The sequence below is a fragment of the Strix uralensis genome, chromosome 1 (genome assembly GCF_047716275.1).
Source record: "Strix uralensis isolate ZFMK-TIS-50842 chromosome 1, bStrUra1, whole genome shotgun sequence".
Classification (NCBI taxonomy): Eukaryota; Metazoa; Chordata; class Aves; order Strigiformes; family Strigidae; genus Strix; species Strix uralensis.
The window spans coordinates 161693433-161720218 of record NC_133972.1 but is presented as its reverse complement, the minus strand read 5'-3'; positions in this window follow the sequence as shown (position 1 = coordinate 161720218).

Sequence of the window (26786 nt, the reverse complement as noted above, 5' to 3'; positions counted from 1 at the left end):
CGTGATGTGGACTTGGGTGGGTGCTCAACAAGAAAACCCCCTGAATTCACCATATTCCTGCTTGAAGCTCACCAGTATCTAGAGCCAGGTGGGCTTGAAGAATCCCATGCAGCTAGGGCTTTGCAGCAAACTGGCAGAACTGAAATACCTTTGAGTGACAAGAGTGAACTCTCCTTTTGAGGCATGTCTGCCTTAAAACTGGCTTCTGTCTCTTTTAATTTTTCATTTTTTATTTCTGAAAGTATGCTGGTTTGCAGAAGAAACTGCACTCAGCAGTCATGGACATACAGGCAGACTGATTCTTCACCAGTAAAAACTAGCAAGTCATTAGTGGCTTTGGGATAGAACTCATAATCCTAATGACACTCCCCAGATCTGCAGAGCTGCTTGGTATTGGAGTCAGTATGGTACAGTTTGGTACTGGCATAGTCCTAGTTAAAGTGCTAGGACTGGTCTTGCTTGATCTTACAGCAAAACACTTCCCTTGCGACTGGACTGGCTCAGCTCCTGTCCTCAGCTGGTAGGTCTCTGCTACCAGCTTTGCCTAACCCAGGCAAGAGAGAGCAGAGGAACTGATAGTGCTGGTGACTGCCTATGTTTGTAGAGTCTCTTTAGATACTGTACAAAGGAGAACAGTCTCCAAAAGGAAAGAGGAGAAAACCTCCATTTTTAAAGAGAAAAAAAATGTTAAGAAGAGAGTGCTTCTCAAGAGCCATGGCCATGCAGGAGCCTTCATTGCACACAGCCAGCCTGGCATATGTGCTCTTGCCGGGCCAACCTAAACCCAAGTGGGATTATGGAAAGAGTCTGCACCTAATTCATTGTTCAGTCATCACTGATCCTTGCTAAAACAGAGCTGACAGACATGCAAGAAAGACAGTCTGAAAACTTGCTTGGTGTGACCTATGGATCAGTTCATATACATGAAAATGTAGTTAGAGGCTGACAGAGGCACTGGATGTACAGGGTGAAAGCTGAGGTTGTGGCCTTCTATGCGATGTAGTGTAATTTGACAAGGCAGGGCTCTCTTTGACTTTGCTGGTGCCTGAACATAATATCTGAGATATTATATCTCCAGCTTTCTGTAGCATCTCAAAGGGGAGCTGAAAATATTTATTGCTCATCCACTCAAATGTTTCTGCTGAAACCAGAGTGTATTGAGATGTTTAGAGGCTTGGAAGGCTTGAGGTGAGTTATTCCTACTTAGGTCCATGTTATGATTTAAATCTCTGGAGTAATTTTCATGCCTGTGGTGAAATAGTCATGCTGCTGTTTCATTTGCAGGCCACAGCGGGAAGTTTTCTAAGATTTGTAGGATGATTTATCTTTGTCTCAAAACTCTAGATAATATATCTTTGGAAGTTTAGTATGCCAACTTTAACATACCTGTGATTGGTTTGGCATGATGGAGCATTTTTGTCATGGACAGGAGTTTGGCTGCTTTTTAAAAAAATATCTAGACTTCATCAGACATCTTTTTACAGCAGGGAAGATTCAAAAAAATTGGACCATGGAAAGAGGAGCAACTCAAGACACTCTCAGAACAAAGACTTAAATATTCAAGTAGCCAGTTAGTAATACAAGCTTCATTGTCAGGTGGCCCATCTTTCAGAAAATGTATATCCTATGGTAAACCCCACCATTTTCACAGTGGATGGTCTCTTATGGAGGTCAGCAAGACCACTTCTTGGGGGAGGTAGGCAAACCCAGAAGAAGAAAGCAAGCAGGAATGACTACATTTAGTTTTTCTAGTATTCATCAAAATGAAATATTTTCTATTTATAATGTTGTCGATTGCCAAGTACTTACATTGTTTTTTATTTAATGTGGTTACTAGTATTCTGTCTTTTTCAAGGGTCAGCAAATGAAAAAGGAATCTTTAATTTCTCTTTTGTTAAAACCAGTTTTGAACTCTCTCTTGATCTCACTTGGAATAGGGTGGGGACAATATTAATTCCATGTCATAAATAAGTAAAAGAAAAGTGGTATGAAAATGTTTTTTTGAGCTGGCATTGTTTTGGAGCTCTGACAGAAACCAGTCAATGGTGACTGATGTGCTGAGGTCAGGATCATTGTATATGCTATTCATTATACTCCTTATTGCCAATTGAAAGCACAATGATATTCCTGTTCTTGAGATCCTTTGTACCTACTGCTATTTGTAGACAAGAAAGAATTATTGCAGCTTCTCATAACTGAATGCCAGGAGAGATATCAGAAATTTTCATTTTGTTGCTGCTTTAGATTACGGAACAAAATTAGTTGCATATGTAATAAGGCTACTGATGCCATGAGAAAATGATTTGTGACTCATGAGAAAACTTCTTAGCCAAAAATATACAAAGCTAATTGGGAAATGATTTTTTTCCCCCTATGTGGCAAGACATGTCAGCCATATATTTCTCACCACATAATTGGCAGGAAAATAAAGCAATTTTATAGTCTTGTATTGTGCTACAGTATGTTGGTTATTGTAAACCTTTGCAATCACCCAATTACAAGGTATGAAAGAGAAATGAGATTCAACAACAATAGTTCAGGACTCTACTCAGCTCATAAGTACCTCCAAAGCTCTGAAAGTATCCTGGTTTTCACATCCACACATCTACTACTTTTCCCCTCTGTCAGGCTAAAAACAGTAGGTTCAACCCAATGTGTTAGGTTTAGATCTGTGTACTGTGACTGACTCAGCATTACATGTCTACTGCCTATTTGTCCAGAAATTTCCATAGATTAAACTGTAGTCATTAATCACTTTAAAAGTACTAATCTTCCAACCCAGACATTGGCAGATGCATTTACCATATTTCAGTAGTGTAAGAACAGTTTAATCCACCTCTTTGTGACAGCTGACCTCTTAAATCTGGAGGAAGTACCAGCTCAGTGTGAATGTTGCCAGTCTTTGGTTGATGTAGGAGGCATTCTCTTTCCTCCAACCTAGGAAGTATGTTTGGGTTATTAAAGATTTTCATGGCATTGCAATGCTTTCCTACCCAGAATGATGGCATGTTCTTTCATCAGGAGGATATTCTGATGATTAGCACCATAGAAGTGTGAATAACAGGTAAATAAGATCTGTATGATACATGTGTCACAGTGAAAGCTCAGAACTTAATGAGATTTTCGTAATTTAAATTTATAACAAAACTAGTCAGTTTGACAGTTATGGCTAACTGCAGTGACATAGCAGGCTTGAAGTCCTCTAGATCATCTGTTACAAAATTCAAACCATGTTTTCTCTTATTAGGATAGACATACATAATTATTTAAACTCACAGTAATAAAGCTATAGTTCTCTGGGCTGGTTGACAAAGGATCCATAATAAAGGAGAAATAATCCATCCTTGGATAGAGATAGCTAGCAGAAAAAGATTATACCATATCATATATTATTTCTTTCGCAGAATCCTTGCTACATGTTAATTGAGATGGTGTGGGACAAAGGCTATTGTCTGTAGGGTCTCAGTCTCATTAGCTGAAAATTTGGAAAGTGTGGAGGGAGCAAATAAAGGGATTTCAGAAAGAGAAAGTGTGGCCTCATGTTTAATTCAGTCAAATACCACCATGAAGAGCTGGATTCTTGCCTAGCCTCTGAGCTCCTGTGTGACACTGAACTGAGCTTTCCACAGCAGGGTGAGTGGCCCTGCTGTTGATGTAAGAGCCGGCTGGTTGTTCACCAGGAGATGGGATCCTGGCGCCTGGGTCTTCCTGCTGCTTGAGAAAATTGAAAACTTCAGTTCCCTGATCCCAGGGTGATGGGATCCAGAAAGGGAGAAGGGAGCACTGGGGCCACTTTCTGATGTTATCTGTGGTGTCAGGGCAGCAAGCCTGCTTGGGCCAGTGCCATGGATCAAGAGAGCATCCATGTTGCTGACCCTGCATCAAGCAAGGACTAAAACATCAGGGGCAGTGTTTAGATAGGGCTAACATTTCCTGATGCCCAAATCTGGGCAGATTCTTTCTTGAAGTACAGACTTTCTGCACTGCTTTTTGGGGTGTCTGATTCTCTCTGATGTTTGGATCCCAGCTCTGGTGATATGAGACACGCAGCTGGGGACAGCTTCCTAATCCTTAGGTGTTGTGGTATGCAGTCATGGACTCATAGAATAGTTTGGGTTGGAAGGGACCTTGAAAGGTTATCTTCTCCAACCCCCTGCAATAAGCAGGGACATCTTCAACTAAATCAGGTTGCTCAAAGCCCTGTCCAACCTGACCTTGAATGTTTACAGGAATGGGACATCTACCACCTCTCTGGGCAACCTGTTCCAGTGTTTCACCACCCTCACTGTAAAAAATTTCTTCCTTATATCTAGTCTAAATCTACCCTCTTTCAGTTTAAAAAGTCTGTCCCTATCTTTCTTATAAGCCCCTTTAAGTACTGAAAGGCTGCAATAAGGACTCCCCAGAACCTTCTCTTCTCCAGGCTGAGTAAACCCAACTTTCTCAGACTTTCTTCATAGGAGAGGTGTTCCAGCCATCTGATCACTTTTGTGGCCCTCTTCTGGACCTGCTCCAACAGGTCGATGTCTTTCCTGTGCTGAGGGCTCCAGAGCTGGATGTAGTACTCCAGGTGGGAGCAGAATGGAGGGGGAGAATCGCCTCCCTCGACCTGTTTCTTTTGATGCAGCCCAGGATACAGCTGGCTTTCTGGGCTGTGAGCACACATTGCTGGATCATGTCCAGCTTTTCATCCATCAGTACCCCCAAGTCCTTTGCAGGACTGGTCACAATCCCTTCACCTCCCAGCCTCTATTGATACTGGCTGTTGTCCCAACCCAGGTACATGACCCCGAACTTGGCCTTGTTGAACCTCATTAGGTTCACATGGGCACATTTCTCAAGCTTATCCAATTCCGTCTGAATGACATCCCTTCCCTCAGGTATGTTGTGAGAGACGAGAAACCAGGCCTGTGAGAAACTAAGAAAAACAGCCTGAGAAAGCAAAAGTTGAGGCTGATCGAAGAAATGCCTCAAACACTCGCAAGACAAAACTATGAGTCACAGGGTGCATTCTGTGGAGGTCGAAGCTGATAAGGCTGCCAGAATAACACAAGATGGGACTGGAGGAGGGAGCCCTGTGAAGACAGGACGGCTCTGCTCTGGTGCACCTGGCCAAAACTTCAAGGGCCATCTGTCCGGTGAATGACCTTTGCTTCATTATCCACAAAATGCATATTAAAGTTAACACCCCTCAATATGCTAACGAGGGCTAACATGATCATGCTAATTACATCATCCCATGAAACACCTCACCCCTCCCCGTACATGGGATACGTAGGTATGTGGGTCGACCTAGGGGATGGACCCAAGGAAAGTGGGTATAAATCAAGAAGGGGGGGGGGGGTGGGGGGTGGCGTGCCCCGAGGAGAGAGAGTGCAGTGAAGCGAAGAAGACGGATGCCAGCGAAAAAGACAGATGTCTCCTGTGCCTCCCGGAACCCTCGGCAGCGGGATCAGCGCAGAAACCCAGACCGGTGATCTGTGTTTCCCCATTCCCTCTATCTCCCTCTTTTCCCTTTCCTATTAAGCAATGCAAGGCATATTATATTGCTTGCCACAACTTGCTATATACTTGGCCAACTATCGTGTGTTCAATTAGTACATTGTGAGTAGTTAATAAATGTTTAGACTTGGAGACTTGTTGTCCGCTCCATTGGGGATTTGCGAATCTGAGTCACTTGTCCCCCTCGTCTGAGCGGGACGTGACATATGTCAACCACACCGCTCAGTTTAGTGTCATCTGCAAACTTGCTGAGGGTACACTTGGTCCCACTGTGTCATTGATGAAGATACTAAGCAGTACTGGTCCCAGTACGGACCCCCGAGGCACACCATTTGTCACTGATCTCCCTCTGGACATTGAGCTGTTGACCATTATCCTCTGGATGCGACCATCCAACCAGTTCCTCATCCACAAAACAGTCCATCCATCAAGTCCATCTCTCTCCAATTTAGAGAGAAGGATGCTGTGGGAGACTGTCAAAGGCCTTACAGAAGTTCAGATAGATGACATCTGTAGCTCTTCCCTTGTCCACTGCAGCTCAATCCCCACCGTTGTGCAAGAGAGCTGGGAATTGAGGTCAGATTTCCAGATTTTCCCTTGCCTGAACTTGGAAAGTGAATCCTTCTTTTCAAAAAATGGTCTGTGGTCTACACCCATGCAGCACCTTGCAATAGACTCAGAATTGCTGGTACTTCACCCCCTCACTACTGATACGTGAGCCATCTCTCACTTGAGATAGCAGGACATGCGCACTTGAAGGTTGATCATTGGTTACATCCAAAAGGCCCTCTTTGCTCTGAATTCTGCTTTATTTATCTGAGTATGTGGAAAGTGAACTCCTCAGACTGAATATTAATTAGGCCAAATAAATGCAAACCAGAAGGGAAACAAAAAAAGAACTGCTAGTAAGGATCATCCACCAGTCTGTGGTTGGATAGTATGTTTGGAGAGCATTGCTCTCTTAAAAGAGTTAATGAAAGACACCAAGACACCATTCGTGACTGTGGCTGTGTACTGAGCAGTCAGCAAGCCCCAGCTATGATTTATTCAGCAAAATCCATGGGAGTGGTGGAGAGGGGGAAAAAGAAAGAGCAGCCTAAACTTCTAGTGCCAGGGCTTTTATTCTTTCATATCGGCTCCAGAGTTTTCTGGCTGCCACTTGTAAAATTCTTTGGATATCCCCTGATGTTTCTTCCCCCTCAGCCCAGCATCATGGGCCTTGTGACTACCTGTTTTAACATGTCCTACTTCTGCCTTATCTTCACACGCTCTTTCTTCTGACCTCCATCCACCTCCGTGATAGACCAGGCCTCCTTAAATGGAATGGCCATGTATTGTTTTCTTTTGATAACACCTTTTCCTGTCACCCTGCTTCTCCAGGTGAGCTCAGGTGTCACCTCATTCTGTTTTCCAGGGGACATTCCTTCTTCAAGTGCCAATATGCTCCATGAAAACTGATTCAGTTTACCTTAAATTAGGAACCCACTGTCTGGTGAACTGAATTGCTCAACCAAGCATGTTGTCAGGAGCTCTGTCCAAGGGCCCATACACAGCTCCTGAGAGGCACCTGATACTTCAGGGAGTTGCTCCCAGTCTCCATCTGCCTGTCCACTTGGTCCTACATCACATCTGCTAGCAATTTGTAGATATCTCACATGTTCCATGGCAACTCCCTTACCGCAAGATCCCTGTGTGTAGGCAGCTTAACTGAGGTCTAGATACTGGCTCATCCCACAGCAATGATGTAGAATGCTGGTTTCCAGGTCTGCCACAGCCCTGCCCTGCCCAGCCATGGGCCCACGGAGCCCATTCCCATCCCTATGGCCCTGCCCAGCCATTTCAGAGCTATGTCTGACCCTGGCTTGCCTCACTGGTCCTGGTCCTCACCCCAACCTGTGGCCTGATATCCCAACATGGCCTTGGTCCCACGGAGGTGCCTGATGCCTGGAGCTGTGGCCTGATCCCAACTTTTCCCACAATTTACCCTGCTTCCCCAGTTAAAGTCTTTGATAATGAGTTCTTGCATGCTCTCTGTCTTCTTGTTTTAAACCAGTGTTGGGGTCCATGTGGCAATGAAAATAAACTGTACTGTAAATGGCCACACTAGAAGCATTGGCCTCAAGACAAGTATCACAAGCAGCTTTAATCACAAATCACACTCAATGGGGCCGCACAACAGCCAAAATGGAGATAAACTGAGCAACTTTTGAAAAAAAATTCAGCCATTTCAAATACAGCAGCTGATTTATTATTACTCATTTTCTATGCATTTCACTGAACAGATTTTTCTGTTTATGAATTCTGTTTCAAATATTTTTCTAATACTGGGAAACAGACCTAATCCAATGCTTACATTCCAACATTTCCACAATTTTAGCAGTATTATGAATCTACACCTGATTTTTAGTTTTTCAAAAGACCCCATCTTTCCAGGGGAGGGAGGCGTTATCCCAGATCCATACATACTTAATCTTGAAGTGTTCCAAATTTCAAGCCATTTCTGAATGCGACTAGGTTACAGCATAGGCCTTTTTTTTTCTCTTTTCTTTTTTGGTGTGTGCATGAATACAGTCCAATAAGGTTTAATGAATTTAACACTTTGCTGCAAGGAAAATGGGCACTGCCACGTGCAGGTTGGATACCTTCTCCAGCTGAAAAGCTCGGGTCCTCCACTCCTCTGGATGGGATCAAGGCGAAGAGCAGGGCTAAGTTTCCTAACATGTGAGATACCCTCCTGAGTACTCAAGATGTTTGGAAGGATCTGCAAAACATGGTCCTAGAAGAGACTCAGGCTGTTCTGGACTGGTACCTGAAGGTCATGTGGGATCTCCTAGGGCATTTTTAATGGCACCAAACTGAGCCCCAGATCATTACTGACTGAAACTCAGATATCTAGTGCACAGGTAGTCACATGGGGACATTTATCTTTAGATGTTTCAGTTTGGAGATGAATCACCCCATTTGTGTTAGATGAAGTGGATTAGCGGGACACAGACGGGGCCAACTTGGTTTGATGCTGCACGGAAAACATCCAAGGAAACAGACCAGCTGTGGAGGGGAGGCTGTGAGAGTCCCATGCTCGGCACAAGAGACTTGACAGGCCTATAATTCATTGTTGTCTGGTACGAGATGCTATTTGAATATGGGCTGTTGCAACTACTTAAGGAAACTGTGAGTGCAGGCCAAGAAGAAAAATCAAGTGATGTTCAGATGAAATTGATAAGCTATTGAATTGTCTCTTCCTGCATCTTGAATGAATGAAGCTTAACAAATAAATTTTTAATGGGAAACATATCCGTGCATTGCACACAGTTCTGAAAATCGTCAGGCTGGAGGCCAAGCAAAATAAGTTTTTGAATTTTCTCAGCTTCGTAATTGTGTTATTACATTGTATGATAGAAATTGAGCTGTGGCGTTATTTCTGTTCTCTGTCATTAAAAAGAAGAGGAAGTATTTCTTCTTTAATTGACATCTAACATTTCATTCATGGGGTATTAGCAGAATTAGCTTTTTGCCTACTGAACTCTCTTCTGTGTTTCTGATAATATGATTTAACTTTGGCACTAAGGAACTCTTATTTGTTAAACACTAATCTGTATCAAGCAGAGGAGAGGAAAAAATCACTTATGTGAGACAGGGAAGAGTTGCAATGTTTTTAAAAGGGACGAATAAGCTATTTAAATGCTCTGACTGATCTATCTCTATACTATCTGAAAATCCATTTTGAAAAAAATCTCTGACCCCTGCAATGAATATTTGGACCCACCACTAAATGCCCCTATAAAAGCTACTGGCATTGTATGCTCTCCTTGCCAATGGATTCAGCTGTTTCCAGATTGTTTTCAGGATCACAAGTCTGGGATGTGGTGGGATGGGGAGCTAAACCTGTTCAGGACTTCCCTGAAATCAATGTCTGGAGGTCACTGCTGGATTGGTGCATAAGTCTTATCAGCAAGAAACACTTTCCCCTGTGCGCTCAATTTAGTATATCCGTTTGTTATTATTATCATTTGTGTCTTCACCTAGGCACAAAAACCTGTATTTGCCATCTTGACACAAAAACCTGTTTGCAGTTTTGCTTTGTCCAATGAGGGAAAGAACCCCACCAAATGGCTGAGGAATTTTCTCTTTCCTGCTATTTATGAGAGTGAGCTGGGGTCTCTGACAGATGTCATGTGGATTTTGTCCTTTAGGAATTTTGAGAATTTTGGCAAAGATTTTTGTGAAGAACATTTCACACCATTTCAGTGGTGGCAAGAGGGTCAAAGCACCTTGAACAAGCATGGGTAGGTCTTGTCTCCCAGGCACAAGAGTTGTGGGAGAACCTGAATTTTCCTCCACTCTATTGCCTTAATCAATGGCCCAACCTTCTGAAGGTTGGCCAGACAAGTCTTTCTGTCATGGACAGTGGATGAAGATTATCTCTCACAGTCAGTGCAGTGGTGTTGATGGGTTTGGTGGGGAACATGTATTCACTCCTGAAAGATATTGGCAACATACTGAGGTTATTGTATAATTTTGTGAGTGCTGCAAATTGTTGTGAAGACAGGAACCCCAATTTTCTGTCTTCACCCAAGGGTGTCTCTTCCACCCTTGGAGAGAAAATAACCTGGAATGTCAAAGCAAAATTATCGGAGTGTCTTGGCTAATCCTGTCACCAGGCTGATGCTCAGTGTTAATTATGAAAGCTGTTGTTGATTCTTTCTATTTCTCACTCTTCCTCCTTGCAATAAATTGTCCATTAAAAGGAAAAAAAACCCCACCCAAATGCATTACACTGATTTCCTCTTCCAGCACACTGGCTAGGGACAGTAGAGAAAGGTACTGACAAGTTGTAGAGCATCTGTTTTTGTTTACAGAGTGCTCAATTGCAGTTGAACAGTTTGCCAAAAAATATGAACTATAATCCATGGAACTGAACAATCCTAGAAAAAACCCCACATAATCTTTGTTGTTATTCATCCAAATATACTGTGGAGGTGAACCAGAGCTTGAGGTTTGTTTATCATTTTGTGTTCCCATTCTTTTCCTTTAACAGAGGTGGAGACAAATAATTTACCAAGCACTGGAAAGCAGCATTTACAAGACAAGCATCTGAAAATGCTGTGCAGATGAGCAAAGAACAATCTTTGCTTCTGATGGGCCATTATCAGATGAAAACCTCTTAGCTCTGACCCCGTTTAGGGTGTGTGAGTGCTTTTGAGGCGGTACAGGGCTGTGTTCTTCATCACTCTTGGACAATGAAGATATTCTGAGGCATATTGCAAGGGACATCAGTTCAGACCCCAATTCAAGAAACATGTCATTTTGCTTTACTGTGTAGCCCCTGTTTAGTGAATCCATGTGCCATGGTGTGCAGGACTGAAAATGGAAAAAGAAAGTCTTGAATTACAGGAGCTTTGTATGAGGTCTCAAAATCCAGATTTCATTAACTAAAAGCAATTTTTCTGCTTCTTGATCAGACTGAGAAATCAAGAGATTCTAGTAACATCACTGGGAGCTGCTGAGCTTTGCTATTTAGGTGTATTAAAATGAATTAGAAGTTTCTTTCTAGACAACCTTTTCTGAGAAAAATGCTGACGATGGCTCTTCCCAGTGAAACATCACCACAGAAGGACAAGCCAAATTCCTGCAGTACTTCCCATGTCTTATCCTGAACTATTTTTTTCCTTATTTTCTGTTTGTGGTTAAACAGCTGCCAGGCTTTACCAAAGAAGCGACCACCAGTTAATGCAGGGTTATGTGATATATGTTTAAGTGCTTGGGGGGTCTTTTTTACTGTAAAGGACATCGAAATGGAAGATACCATATCTGGTTATAGAATAGCTCTGAATGTATATTAGTTGTTCCCCAAGACCATAAACAAACAACAGCTGGTGTAGTTTTAAAATGGGCATACAAATTTATCTACTCCTTAAGTTTTGAGGGCAAAGCTGAGTGAAAAGCCCTGCATTGTTACATAATATTAATTCTTACAAATAATAATTATATATCAATACCATATTTATTTTGATAAGTCTGCACTGAAATTGAAACAATGAGGTTCTCACTTGAATAAGGGAAAAATATTTTCAGCACGAAGACAGTCAGGCATGGGAGCAGTTTGCCCAGAGGGGTTGTGCCATCTCCATCCTGGGAGGCTTTTTAAAGACCCAACAGGATAAAGCACTGAACAACCTAGTCTGGTCTTATGAGTGTCCCTGTTTTGAGCAGGACGTTGGGCTAGAGACCTGCTAAGCTCCCTTCCAACATGAATTCTCCTATAAATCTATGATCCTTTGTACTTTGATCGTGCATTAAGATTTCAGTCAAGCAGGTCTATTTGTGCTGGTGCTGTCAAATGACATCCACAGAGGCTTTCCAGTGTAAAAGTTTAATTGTAATACTTGGATCAAGCAGGTTACCTAGCCTGGGGTTTGGGACACAGATTGATAGGTAAGTCTAATGGGATGCACAAAACTCTCACTCCTTTAATAACAGTTCTTTTCCACACCTCTCTGCACACCTGATTACCAGGTTAAAGACTGCTGTGTGCATGCTGGATGGATGGTAGGACATTTTGATTGGAAACTTTCCCTGTTTGTTGATGGCAGGGTGGAAGAGTATGCAAGGTATGGAGTTTATGGCCCAAGTAACCACAAAGTTCTTTTTATTGCCCTTGGATAGAAACAGAACCATTAAGGCTGGTGGTTCTGAACATCTAAACATACTGACCCACCAAAGGTCTTCCTGGAGAAAAGGGTGATGGGACTGTTGCCACTGGCAAAGCCAAGGTTTTAGTTGACCTTGCAGTAATGGATTGGGTTGATGATAGGACTGGATAATGTTTTGGAGGACAAAGCAAAGAGAGAAAGCTTGTGTTTGATGAGGAAACAAGGGAGGAATATGGCTGGAGAGTTGTAATAGAACAATAGGATGAAGAAGGGAGATGCTCTTATTGGCTGTGTTTTGAATGGACTCCCAGAAGTAATGAAATGTAGATGAATATAGCAGAAAAAAATCCTGCTGGCCTCCTTTTAATTTATGCAGCTTGTGTTTTTGGTACTAGTCCTAGGAAAAGAATCCTGGTGTTATCCGAGGATAAATATCAGACCCCAATAAAACCCTTCAGTGATGCCAACATGTCCTGTCAAAAATAAGCCACCAAATCAACAGGCAGAGATACCTCTGATGAACCCTACACTCTATTGGCTGAGGTGGTGGGGGTTTTTTGTTCACTTGGTTTTTCTAAAGCAACTTTTTAGCAGATTAGAGAACAAATTATCACCCTCAGATGTTTCCATTTTTCTCACAGTTTCCCCATACTCCTGTCAATTCCTAAGACATAATTTTCTTTAGTATTGCTAAGCAAAGAAGAGCCAATGCAGGAAGATGCTAACACGTGGGCACTGCAGAGGACACAGTTGCTGTGATTCCCTGTCCTATGTAGCCCCCTTTTTCTGGAGAGGTCACAAACCCTTCCTGTTCAATTTCTGGCTGCACAATGCTGCTCACTGTCATTTAACTCATAAAAAGTTGTCACAGCTGGCAAAACTTTTTCATTTTCCTGCAACCCAGATGGATTGTCATGTTTATGGGCTGTCTGGACAACAGATTATTTCACATCATTAGAGGTAATTTTGAATGGTATCCCAATGTGAGATTTCACTATGTGGTATTAAGAGCCTTGTTGGTTATAGGTAAAAAATAGGTTAAAATATTTATTTTTATGGAATCTCTTTTTTTCTTCTGGCTTTTAAAAATAGATGGTTCTCTTATGCAACTGGTCAAAAAATGCTGGAGGGAAGAGGTATATATCTCTTTTCTTGACTAGACTACTTTGTAGTGAGTACAATGAGGCATGGAGTCTCCTCAGAGAACCAGGAATAAGGTCCTGCTCTCTTAAACCTGAGCCCTAACCAAAAGCATCACTGATGCAGTCCCTAAGTCTCCTGAGCAGTTCTTCTGTAAAGTCAATGAGTCCACGTGCATAGATCTCACCAGATAAAATAAGAAAGGCCATTCAAAGAAAAATTCTTATTTTTCAAATATTTCAGATGTCTCTCCAATAACAATTTTCATATTTCACATTCCCATCCCAACCCTGGGACAGGTCACTGGAAATTGGGGTGAAATGTTAGAGTCCAAATGGATGCCTGCACTCCCCTGAAGAGGCACAGATGGTTATAGCAGTCGGTTTGCTTCCAACCCTATTCTAATATCCATTTATTTTTAGCAGTTTTCACCATTTGCTAGTGCACATGTTTCCCATGGAACAGGAAGTTTCAGAAGCCACTGGAAGGGTGCTGATGTCTGATTTGTGTTTCCATGGTCAGACAGGATGATATGTCAGTCAGCATCTTTACTGGGTGGATTCAGGAGGAGAGCTCTTTGTGTGGAGATGCAGTCAGACCCACTGCCCATCGCGAGAGCTTGAGACAAGGTCAATGCCAAAGGATGATGCCTACACCTTCGCATACTGCTTGCTGCCTTGGCCCTGTGAGTCCTCGTGTAGGGGCATAGAGTGCCTGGGTGTGAGAGCTGAGGAGCACTGCTGCCTGCCCACAGCCCTGCCATCACCACTTGGCAGGGTTCCCCTCTGATGTTCTTGTGCTGCATTCAGACCCACACTTGTCCTGGTCAGGAACATTTCCACTGGCTCACATGGTCCTAGCCCCAGAGTATCTGCACTGTGGTGGAAACACAAACTCAGTAAGGGAATGTTGCTACAGGGGACACTTTTCTTTTGGTGTCATTTAGGGGGTGATTTGATGCCCAAAGTGTCTCAGTAGAATTGGTTCAGTTGTTGCACAGTTTGTGAGCAGTCAATGCTGCTCCTAAGTGCCTGTTGACAATAAGTACCAAATTGATTTTTCAAAATTTGCTTCTGCAGGGTATGCTTAGCCTTAAAAATACAGTCCTATATAAGGCTATCCCTTTTTTTCCAGCTACCCTGCTTTGAATTCACTACTGATCTTGGACACAAGTAATGCATACAGTTCTTAGATTTCATTCCAGATTCTGGTCATTTACCTTGACTGACTTCAGAAGAAGTTCCTGCTAAAAATGAAGGTCACCAAATCAAAAACATCTCTGTGTATTAAAATCCCTCAAGCACAGTGTTCACTGCCAGGCTGGCTAGAAGAACAGCACTGGTCCTTGCAGTTAACTGGACAGTTTCTTCCTCACTGATGCTTTTCCAGAAGGGTTTTAGCACAATGGAACATGTGTTGCTGAAACATATAAACACTGAGCACCAGATGCAATGGGGTTGCTCGATTTTTCTCTCCCCCAATGTGCCCTGATGAGTTCGGAGTGGGATCCAGTAATTTAATTTGTGATATCTTTAAGATCACTGCAACAACTCAAAAGCTGTGGACAGAGGAAATAACATTTTGTAATATATTTATTGAATGGTAATGCAAACCAGAGAAATCTATAAAGAAGGGAGGAAATCATATTCCCTGTCTGGGAGGTACTGAACTGAATTTTAAACCAGAGAACCAGACATGGTTGAGTCTGAGAAGGGAAGGGGGAGAGTTCACCCAACTTTCCCCTTAAGAAATAAATTACTGGTGAGACCACACAATATTCCAGTTTTCTGTCATTCTGGTCTCCCTTTACAAGTAGATAGGCTCACATTTTGATAGTCTCCCCCATTTTTGAAAGTATGGCCCTTGATAAAGGTTTACATAAGATTCTTTACTTTTTCTCCCCAGAGGACGAGTTGTTCCTGCAGCTGAAATCCCTGCCAGAAAGTTCTACCCTCTGATTGCTTCTGGTAAGTGGAGAGTAATAGGACACTGAGAAAGTAATGCTGTTTTTACTGTGTTAGGCAGCAGTTTCCCTTCATATACCACCATCGCTGCTAAATAGCGTGGAATGAGAAAAGGCTCAGTCTCTATAATGAAGTCAATAGCTCCTCATCTAAAGAATAAGAGGAATTTCAGCCAAGACAGCAGAACGGCTTGCTTTCTCTTCATTTCTCATTTTATGTTCTACTTTGTATTCCTCAACACGTACATTACCCCTTTTTTTGCAGTCACTGGAGGATAAATTAGTCCAAGATCCTGCTTACCACTACTTCAGCACTTATACCATTTCTGATCAACCTATACTTAACATGTAACCTATACCCCTTCTGAATTTGTCATAAAGATTTCCATGGGAACTGTGTTCTCCACACCAGATTCTGCTTTGTTATTTCAGTACAAAACCACAGCACTTCCACTGAAACCCTACCATTTTTTATCTCCATCCACATCTATGATATTTGTGATTCTCTGGAAGTATTCTGGGTTTGCACTGGAATAGCCAATAAATTGAATATGGCTGTAAACAAATTTATTGTGAAAATTTACTGCACCAAATAACTGCAGTGGTTATAAATCTTTTAAATTTCAGGTAAAATGAATTTATATTCTGATGCTGGTATTTAAAGGCACAAACTTTGGAAGTTGGTTTCAAATAGATCTCAGGTTTGTTGTTAGGTAGATTTTGCTTATTATTCTTTGATTGTAATAGGCAGCTTAAAATTGTGTCTTCTGAATTTCATGTCATAAATACAGTTGTATAGAAACTTTACCTTTGAGCAGAGTGGGACCTTCATGGAGGAAGAGGAAGCAGAGGTTACATACACATAATGACAGTTGAGGACATTCAGAGAGTTTCTAGCACTGTCATTCCTCAAAAGATCAAATTATCTGGATCAAATGGTTAAGCCTCTCTGAAATGTCCAGAGGAACTGCAGTTAATATTATAAAAGTGTTTTACATTTATTTTTCATATAAATGCACTCAGCTAAATTCAGATTCAGTCAGACTAATTCGGTTAGGCATATTTTAAGGTAACACCTATAATTTAAAAGGTTTTAATTTTCTCAACAATCTGAGGAAACCCTTGGACAACAGAATAAGCAATCTAAGTCCAATTTTTGTATGTGGTAGAGTCAGGCGTATTAGTTTGTAGTAATTTTACATTTGCTTTAATTACTAGTCTCTATTAGTACCAAGAGTGTTCTGAAACATCCTCATCCTTTGTGTGTAATTTTGTGAAAGTGAGTGCCTGGAGTCATGGTTGGTTGTTGTGTTTTCAGAAGACAACACAAACTATTTCTGGTGAAGATGATGGGCTGACAGCCCTCTTTGGCCCCAACCCTGTGGCAGCATCATGGTTTCCATGTCCTTTGATCTTATTGTGGAGGGATTGTCCCCAGCTTTTGACCGTGACCCTGTCATCATGCTGTGTTTGCTTTGTTTCTTACTGTAAGGTACATCTGTAACTTTCGGAGCAAGGTTTTGCTATATAAATCCTGATCCTCCAAGGCACAGACACTCTGCCCTTGATAAGGTACATGCTTTAACTTACAGAACATTTTTTGTCCCATTGATTCCACATGAATAAAATGTAAACATGTGTTTAAACATTTTTCCTGGATCTAGTCTGGAATGCTCAGACTTTGAAAGTCTGAACCCATTTTCTGTCACTTGTGAATCACCATGTTTATAGTTGGTGTAACTTAGGCTGTGATGATCCTCAGCCTCTGGCATGAGTCACTCAGAGGAGAGGTCAGTGAGGATGGTGTGGACTTTGAAAACTCAGTCCCCTGGAAGGACAGTCACACTTTATTCCTCCTCCTGTACTGCACTGATCAGCATGGTGTTTGAGACCACGTATGGGTTTTGCACAGGCTGCTGAGGAGTCAGAAAAATGTGCTGGTCAGGGCTGAGCTTTCTCCAGCTATGTTGTGGTGCTGTGGTGTTGAAAGGCATGGTGTCCTGCTATCATCTGCAGAGCTGCCCAGTGGCATGTCTGGGCAGTAAATCTCCTTGTGCCACAGTGTGTGAGAGGCAGCACTCGACTTGGCATTGGATCTCATGGTAATGAAGGAGTATTCTCCTCACTGAGGAGAAAAGGTCTGGTTGATCCTGACACTGACATGTGACAAATGCACATTTGAAACCTCTTTCCATTTATTTGCTTGTTATTTTATAGCAAGGTGGTGGGACAGTGACCTAAGAATACTTTTTTTCAAGTCCAGACATTGTCTGCAAATACAGATTTCTGACTGAAAAGATTTAGGGACCCCCAACTTTCCTGTATCTACCAGCAATAACTCTTCTTCCACTTTCTCTAGGAAATATCCCATTTGCAACAAGGTGGCTGCAACTTTAAATCTTTCTGTAAAGTTCCCTGTCCCTTACAGCTTCTGATTTTCAGCTACAGATGAACTATTCTGGTCACACCAAATCCAGGCCATGTTAAGCCTGGCATCTAAATCCCCACCTTCTGCTTGATTTCTCTCTAGTGTTGGAGGGTCCTGTGCTGAACTGAAGGAGTTTGATTACTTTGGTATCTAGGCTCAAACCACTGGTCCACAGGCTATGGAGGGATGTGTATTTAAACTGATTTGCTTGAAAGGAGCCTTGGAAAATATCTGCATATCTCAGGACAAGATGGTGTCACGGATGAAAGTATTAACACGGTAATGATTTAGCAGCAAATCAAGATTTATTAATGACTAGCAACACTTAATCATTAACCAATTTAAATATTTACAAAATAATTCAGTAAAATATGTTATAATTAAAATAGTGACTTAACTACAGATTTGAAGATGACAAGATTAACAGTAACTTACTACATGGTACCTTAAATCTATATACATATATACATGTGCATGCACAAAACCAAGATGTACAAGCACACAGACAGACCAACATATTTGGATCCAGTAGAATAAGTATGTACCCACACTCGTGAAAATAACTGTGTATACCCAAACACATCAGTAAGCAGAGAGAGAGTGGATGAAAGAGAAGCTAGCCCAAAGTTAAAATTTCCCTCTTCCTGAGTTTAGAGTAAATACTCACAATGCATTGGCATTCCTCAACGGGTGATAACTGAGACTCAAGTGAGTTGACCTTGCCCTGGCCTTCCATCAGCTCTAATGGCAGATGGTACCTCGAGGAGTTGATACCTGAGAGGAGTCCCAGCTCAGGGGAGATGCTGGTCACAAGCCCGCTGTGGCCAGGAGAGCTCAGAGGGTCTCACTTGGGGTCGCTGTTTATAGCATCCAAGATAATTGACTTTTGTCAGATACTTTTTACTCTGGCTCAGCTCAAACAATGAAGTATTCTGGTGTCTTCTGCCAGTTGCCCAAGAACTTGATGGGTGTGCAATTCTGTTATTGTTCTTCCTTGACCACATCCCAGGTACAAGTGTACCCAGCTGTTAGGAGGTGATGGGCTGTTATTGCTGTTCCCAAGTGATAAGGAGGGCAGAGCCAGGCTTGTCAAAGGGGCGCCTTAATGCTCTGTTTACTCCCATTAGCAGTACTTACCTATCAAGCTTGGTATGTTACCCAGGATGGGGGAGGAATCATACTAATCACTGAGTGGCCCAGGAAGGGGAGGAGGAATTGCACCATCACAGATGGGCTCTAACATGAATGAAGGCAATATGAGCCATAACTGAATGCAAATTGTATTTGAAAACTGACTGTCAAGGAGATGTCCTAGAAAACTGTGAAAGAAGTTCAAAGTTTACCATTTGGTCATTAGCAGACATTCTCTGAAAGCACGATCTAAGTGCAGTATCAAAAGTAGTGAAAGTACTTATTAGGGCTCCCATCTCTGGCATGGCTTGGAGGGAGCAATAAAATTAGACTCCTGGAGATGAAGAGGTGACCTGTATTAAGCTTGCTTTGAAAGTCTGGTGCATTAGGAGTTCAGTTCCTAAGAATATATTTTAAACAGATCCTACCCCTAAATTTGTGTTTCCTGGTAGAAAAAGCTGACAGAATTGAGTTGGATTTACACCAAAGTTGTGTGTTGAAGTAGTTTAAGCTCCTGAGGGCAAAACTATCTTTGTAAATCCAGTTCTTCGGAAATAACTTCTAAGTGCATGCTCCATTGTTGTTATTAAAGTGTGATTGCCCTGTATGTGGTTAAAAAAGTTTCAAAAAGGTACAATAATCATGGAGATTAACAGACAAGAAAGAAATAGTTGTATGTTTCCTTGTGCATGAAAATGCTCCTTTCCGAAAATCTTGCAACTAATCTTTTTAGCCATGGCAGGAATAGGCAGAACTGTAGCCTTGAATCAATACCTGTGGGAGAGGATGACTAACAGCCTCAACAGAGTTTTCTGTTTGGAGGGGAAGGCTTAAACTTTTGGAGTTGGTACCAGCTGTTCCTTTGAACAATGCTGTACTTATGATTCAGACGAGGGCAGTTGTGTTGTAAGCAAGCAAAACTGATTATTTCCCTTCATATGCTTACTAAAAAAATATTTTAGAAAATGGAAAGAAACTTTAGGTGGGCCTGAAAGATAGAGGAGCCTCTAAAGTACTTGTGAATCAGTTTTCCTGGTATAACTGCATCCACATGTGAATTTATTGAAAACACATGTGACTTTGATAAAAGATTACGTTTAAAGAAGGGGCTAGGACTGGGCTACAGACAACAGGGTACTGTGTTTCATCAAACACTGAGCTACACATTTTCAAATGTTTCGTGTTAAGAGAAAATGTTTAGATGATTTTAAACAGTGCACTACTCCATTTCCATTGGCTTGCTTATCACAGACCCCTTATGAGTGTTTCTGTTACAGAATAATCCACCAAGGCCATTCATCTGGTTGCTTGCTTGGGGGAAGAAAATCGAGTTACAGTATGTTTACTCTAAGGAATGGTATTATGTATTTGTAAGGTTTAGAGCTGGATGAGCCGTCTGGGGAGAAGAAACAGCAAACACAAAACTTGTCTGATATTCATTATCATCATTAGCCTGCTCTGCATTTTCAGTATATGAACTGATAATAACTAGTATGTGGTGCAATTCATATTAACCAAATCTCTAAGAGAAGCTGATACGAATTCAGACAATTATGTATTTAAAAAAAACTGAGATACTTTCAAAGTTATTCATAGACAACAGAGAACATAATCCAGTTCTGGGAAAAAAGATATTTCAGATAACCAAAACTCCGGTCACGGAAACTTGATTGTAAATTGTATATTAGGGTTTAAGCTGCACTGTGTTTTTACAACACAAACAAAAATAGTCTGAGTGCTTTGAGTATATTATATATAGCTAGATTCCTCAGGGATTGAATCCTCTGTGAATTCAGTCTCTCTCCTGCCATTCTGACTTCCATAATGAAGCTTAAAGTCAAAGTCTACCCAAGACCTTTGGTTTATTGTTGGTCCAGACAGGTGGGTTCTGTAAGGAATAGCTACAGGAATAAAGCTTGAAATATATCTTTGCCTTTGACTTCTGCATCCCAGTCGTGAAGTGTTTCTTGCTGGGGGCAGCAGTGTTAAGTAGTCTGCAACAAGGCCTGATCTCCTGTCTTTAGTAAGCTGTTTTGCTACTGTGCACTATGGATAGTGACGTGTGAGGACATTTTGCTCCAGAAATGCAAGATTATTTTAGATTCATGAACAGTGAACGTCTGTTGAAATCAATAGGAAATCTTATTATTTTCAGTACTGTGTCTGGCAATTTATTCTATCTCCAGCAACTAGTTCCCACAATCTGAAAAAAGCTCAAATGATCATAAGATGCAATAGCACCTCAGTGCCGTAGGCAGCCTGTTCTTTGTTTAATGGAGGTGAACCATCGTCCAAAGTCTTCATAAGTAGAAGATCTTTGCCACCTTTAGATATTGCTAGATGCAACTATTAGCAGCAACCTTCTGCCTGAACGGAACTGCTGTTCTAAGAGGAACTTCTTACAATAGGGTGCTATCCTGAAGCCACAGGTAAGGTCCCTAAATACAGAAGTCCCATTTGAGACAGGAATGACTGAAACATGACTGGAACTTTTTTCTTGGAGTTAATACTTTATAAGGAGGTAAAACCCAATCAAGCTATTTTTCGGAAAGGAAGGAACTAAGCAATGAAGACCAGTTTTGTCCTTACAGATTTGGGAGAAAACAAATCCAGCTGTGAAAGGATCATGCAAGCATCTCAGCAGAGGTCTAGACTGCCAGGGAATCAAGCAGATCTCATTCAGCTGCCTTTGTGTTTTTACTTGTTTAGTTGCTCATCTACCATGTGAAGAACACTGAGGTTCAATAGGCACCAAGGGGGATTTTTTAAGGAGATGACTAGATGGTCAGAGGGAGTTCACGGGATGGGGACATGGTCTGTTATGCAATGGACTATAAAAAAGATAGGTCTCATACCCATCTTCTGCTCTAAGCTCCATAGTCAAACTACTGTTAATGCCACCTGACACAGTAATATTAAGTGCAGGCTGCTCTCTGTAATTGTCTGATAGCAGTGGGTCAAATGATACCATTGTGGGTTCTCCATGTAAGTACCCACCTCACTAAATTACTGCCTCATCTAGTTAGGGGTAAGTATCTTCCTTTGAACTTGACTTGCCTAGATCCCCTAATCTGCACAGTAATGCCATGAATGGTAGTAGCATGATAACTACGTTTCCTACGTTTCCCAAGGATTTGTGTTTTAAGGGTAAGTGCAGTTGTAGATTCTCTGATGTTCAGCAAGGCTGAAGCTCGTAATGCCACCATTTCCATAGTGGGAGATTAATTGTTTCAATAGACCCAGCTGTCTAGCCAAATGAATGTTGTAGGAATGTAATGGTTTTGAGATTTCTTCCCTTCTGTGCAATTTAACTTTTAGGCTCAAGAGTTATTAAGGAGAATAGATGGTGATACCATAGCATAAATCAGTCTAAAATAGTCATTGCCTAAATTAGATGAAGTACAATGAACAATGTTGCAATGAACTGATAGCTGGTTTGTGAAGGTTTGATTTCCAATAAGAACTGTGACACAAATGCAGATAACAGAGATTTTCATTAAGACGACGACAGCCTTCAAGTCCTGAATTTCAACTTTCCTCTGAGCTGAAGGAAGGGAACCATCCACGTATGTAGCACTTCATAAATTACTCCCCTCTGTTTATTATATCAATTTTGTTTTCAAAAAATGTGGTTTATGATTATTTGTTTTGGATAGCAGAATAATCCCTGACTCTTGAAAGATCCAAAGTGTTTACCATTAGCAAACATAATGCTCATTAGAGGTCATTCTTCAAATGCAGAGTGAATATTGCTGTTTTCCACTGCCAAATGAAGATACTGCCTTCAGGGGTCCAGTGTCTTTCAGTCTTCTCCCTTGGTCCAGTGAGTTTGGGAGAGTTAATTTTCATACCTAAATAAATAATGTATGCATAATAACAGGCATTCATAAAAGGCATAGAAACAATTAAAAGTATATGAGATATTCTCATCCCACCCTTCTCCTTAAAAGCATGGAAACAAAGGGAAGGACTTGCGTGTCCTTTATACTATCACTGTGTGTATTAACATCATATCTACTGGTCCTGACTTTGTCCCATCGGCTGCCGAGCATGAGGTCTTGTCATATCTTTTTCTGCTTAACTGAGGAGCTTTCTATTGTCTGTGGTGCTGTCCCACTGGCACTTTTTGACTGTGACTTTCCCATTAGCATCATTAAGTGTTGGGCACATTTCCACATCATCCACCCCCTGCAGTGTCCTACGGGGGTGGGGGGGGTGGGGGATCTTGGCTACACAGTATTGGCTACTATGCAAGGACATGTTTGTTTGACAAGGATAAAATGCAAAAAAAAAAAAAAAAAATCACTCTTTTGTGTGGGCTCTGAGGAGCCCCAAGGGTGCTCTTCAGTGGCTGATAACCCTGGTGTGCCTGTCCAGAGCTCATGCTATGGAGGGCTGCTTCTTCATTGGGCTCCAGGTCTAGGCAGCTCTGGGCAAGTAGGACCAGGATGGAGAGACATTTATTGCCTACTTTCTCCCTGCCAGCACGTGCTGCTCCTATTATTTCTAAGTTTCAACGAGACTTTCTAGTGTCTGTTGCTAGGTGATGTTAAAGATCCTGCACATAATGTGGTCTACAAACAGAGGCTGAGTTGAATTTTTCAGCTTTTGATTTCAGGGAAAATCATTGCCTTATATTCTGGCTATTTTGGCTTTGTCTATACTAGTAACTAAACTAAACAAGACTGGAGCATAGGGTGAGCACTGTCCTACAATAACCTCTATTGTATAATTGCTGGCATGCTTGTTGGCATGGTGTTGGCCCATGCCAGCTAATATTCTCCCAGACAGACCCCTGGCATGGTTCAGGAACAGGTCAGGGACTGTTTCTAATAGGAAATTCGGATTAATTTATCTCTTTTGTTTTAGGGAAAAATAGAGTAGCCATATGGATGCAAACTGTGTTGTGCTACTGCACGCAATGCCAGAAAACGGCCCTTGTCCATTGTTTTAACATGGATAGATGTAGATTTTGTTGCCTAAGAAGCAGACAGTTGCAATCTGTGGAGCATGGGCTAGACTCTTTTTTGACTGCCTTAATCACAGTGTAATGTGGTACTAACTGAAACTAGGAACATCACATTTTTCATCAAACAAACCTGGAGATAGTTCTATTGCCAAGAGATTCCCATATGTGATGAGCAGCCTGGTGCAATCAAACTTGCACCTAAAGCAGAACTCCATCAACAATAGAATATGATCTATGTTTTATCAATGGATCTACGTAATCAGTAGTGTGCTGCCCACTTAAATTGTGGTGATTAAGATTAAACTATCACTGTGTCATAATACCTTTTTACATTAGTCTCTTAGGTGTAAATGGAACATGAGAATTATGCTGATTTGCATCAATCCAACATTTGATTAGTAAGTGTAAAAAGGCACAGCATAATAAAGATGCTAGTTAGACCTATAATTTCCAGTATATCTGCATATATGGTAAAATTAATCTCATGTAAATTCGGTCACCTAAATGGTAGGTGGTCAGTCCAACTTTCTAGTCTGGCAAGCACCTCTAAAGTCTCATCCTCAGAGAGGTATCAGGGACAGGAGGAATGTATCATGCTCTGTTGAGCCCAGCTCTCTGCCCTGATACCAGCTCTTGGGTTGCAGTTATCCAGGCATTATTTATCATGCAACTCTTTGATTTTTTTCTCAGTGCTTTATATCTTTTTTCCCTGACAATTTTCTCTTGAATTTCTGTCACAATCCCAAATATTTCTTTTTCATCTTTGTTTCTACTGATATTGCATGGCTTTCACTTACTCTCTCACAGCTCAAGAATTTGTTTCAACAAAGCTAAGTCAAGGCTATACCAAAGTGTTTAATAAAAATGTACCTCGGGTTGCACAGCTTTGAACTTCTTTGAATCTTCATGAGGTTTCTGTCAGCCCATTTCTCCAACCTGTTGAGGTCCCTCCAGATGACAGCATGACCCTCTGGTGTATCAGCCACTCCTCCCAGTTTTGTGTGATCAGCGAACTTGCTAAGCTACACTCTGCCCCATCATCCAGATCATTAATGAAGATTTTTAACAGAACTGGACCCAGTATTGATCCCTGGAGTTTACCTCCAGTTAGTGGCCTCCAACTAGACTTTGTACCACTGATCACCACTCTGGGCCTGGCCATTCAGCTGGTTTTCAATCCACCTCACTGTCTGCTTATCCAGCCCATACATCAGCAGCTTCTCTATGAGGATCTTATGGGAGACAGTGTCAAAGGCCTTACTGAAGTCCAAGTAGACAATATCCACCACTCTCCCCTCATCTACCAGGCCGGTCATTTCATTGTAGAAGTTTATCAAGTTGGTCAAGCATGACTTCCCCTTGGTGAAGCCATGCTGACTATTCCTGAGGATTTTCTTGTCCTTAATGTGCCTAGAAATGGTTACTCCATCATCTTTCCAGGTACGGAGGTGAGGCTGACTGGTATGCAGTTCCCTGGATCCTCCTTCTTTCTCTTCTTGAAGATAAGAGTGACATTTGCTTTCCTTCAGTCTTCAGGCACTCCCAGTCATCATGATCCATCAAAGATTATTGAGAGTGACCTCACAATGATGTCTGCCACCTGCTTCAGCACTCATGGGTGCATCCTATCAGGTCCCATGGTGTTGTGTATGTCCGGTTTGCTTAAGTATTCCCTGGCCTCATCCTCTTCCACCAAGGGTACATCCTCGCTCCAGCCTTTCCCCCTGGTTTCTGGGACCTGGGATTCTTGCTAGCAAAGACTAAGGCAAAGAAGGCATTCAGTACTTCCAATTGTTCCATGTCCTCTGTAACCAGGCCCACTGTCTCATTGAGCAATGGGTCTATGTTTTCCCTGGTCTTCCTTTGTCACCTATAAACTTCTTGTTTTCTTTAACAACCTTCATCATATTCAATTCCGTTTGGGCTTTAGCTTTCCTGACATCATCCCTGGATGCTTGGACAATTTTTCAGTATTCCTTTGGTATTATTTGTATTACTTGTCCTTGCTTCCACCTTCTGTATGTGTCCTTTTTGTGTTTGAGTTTGGCCAGGAGCTCCTTGTTCATCCTCGCAGGCCTTCTGGCATTTTTGCCTCACTTCTGGCTCCTTGAGATGGAACTCTCTTGAGCTTGGAGGAGGTGACTCTTGAATATTAAGTAGCTTTCTAAGGCCCCTCTTCCCTCCAAGACCTTATCCCATGGGACTGTTCCAAGCACATCTTTGAAGAGGCCAAAATCTACTCTCCTGACATCCAGGGCTGTGAACTTGTTTGTCACCCTCCTTACTGCCCTCAGGATCCTGAACTCCACCATCTCATGGTAACTGCAGCCAAAGCTGCCTTTGACCTTCACATTCCCAATTACTTCCTCATCATTGGTGAGTATGAGGTCCAGTAGAGCACCTCTCCTTTTTGGCTTCTCTATCACTTAGAGGAGGAAGCTATTATCAATGTGCTCCAGGAACCTCCTGGATTGCTTATGTCCTGCTGTGTGACTCCAACAGATATTGGGTTAGTTGAAGAACACCATGAGGACCAGGGTCTGTGAATGTGAGGCTGCTCCTATCTGTCTGTAGAGGGCTTGATCTTCCTGGTCAGGTGACTTATAGCAGACACCCTTTATAATATCACCTTTACCTGTCCTCTTTCATCCTCACCCAAAAGCTCTCACTTGGCTCCTCATCCATCCCCAGCCAGAGCTTCACGCACTCCAGCTTCTCTCTCACATAAAGGGCGACTCCCCCTCCTCATCTTCCCATCCTGTCCTTCCTAAAGAACCTGTGTCCCTACATTGTGACACTCCAGTCATGGTAGCTGTCCCACCACATCTCTGTTCCCAACAAGATTGTAGCCCTACAATCTGCACACAGATCTCTAACTCATTATATTTATTTCCCATACTGCATGCATTAGCATGCAGACACTTTAGAGAGGCACCCTAGCATGCTGAGTTCCTGGAAACGATTTGGGGTATTTCTTTATAATGGTGCATTGTAGGCACT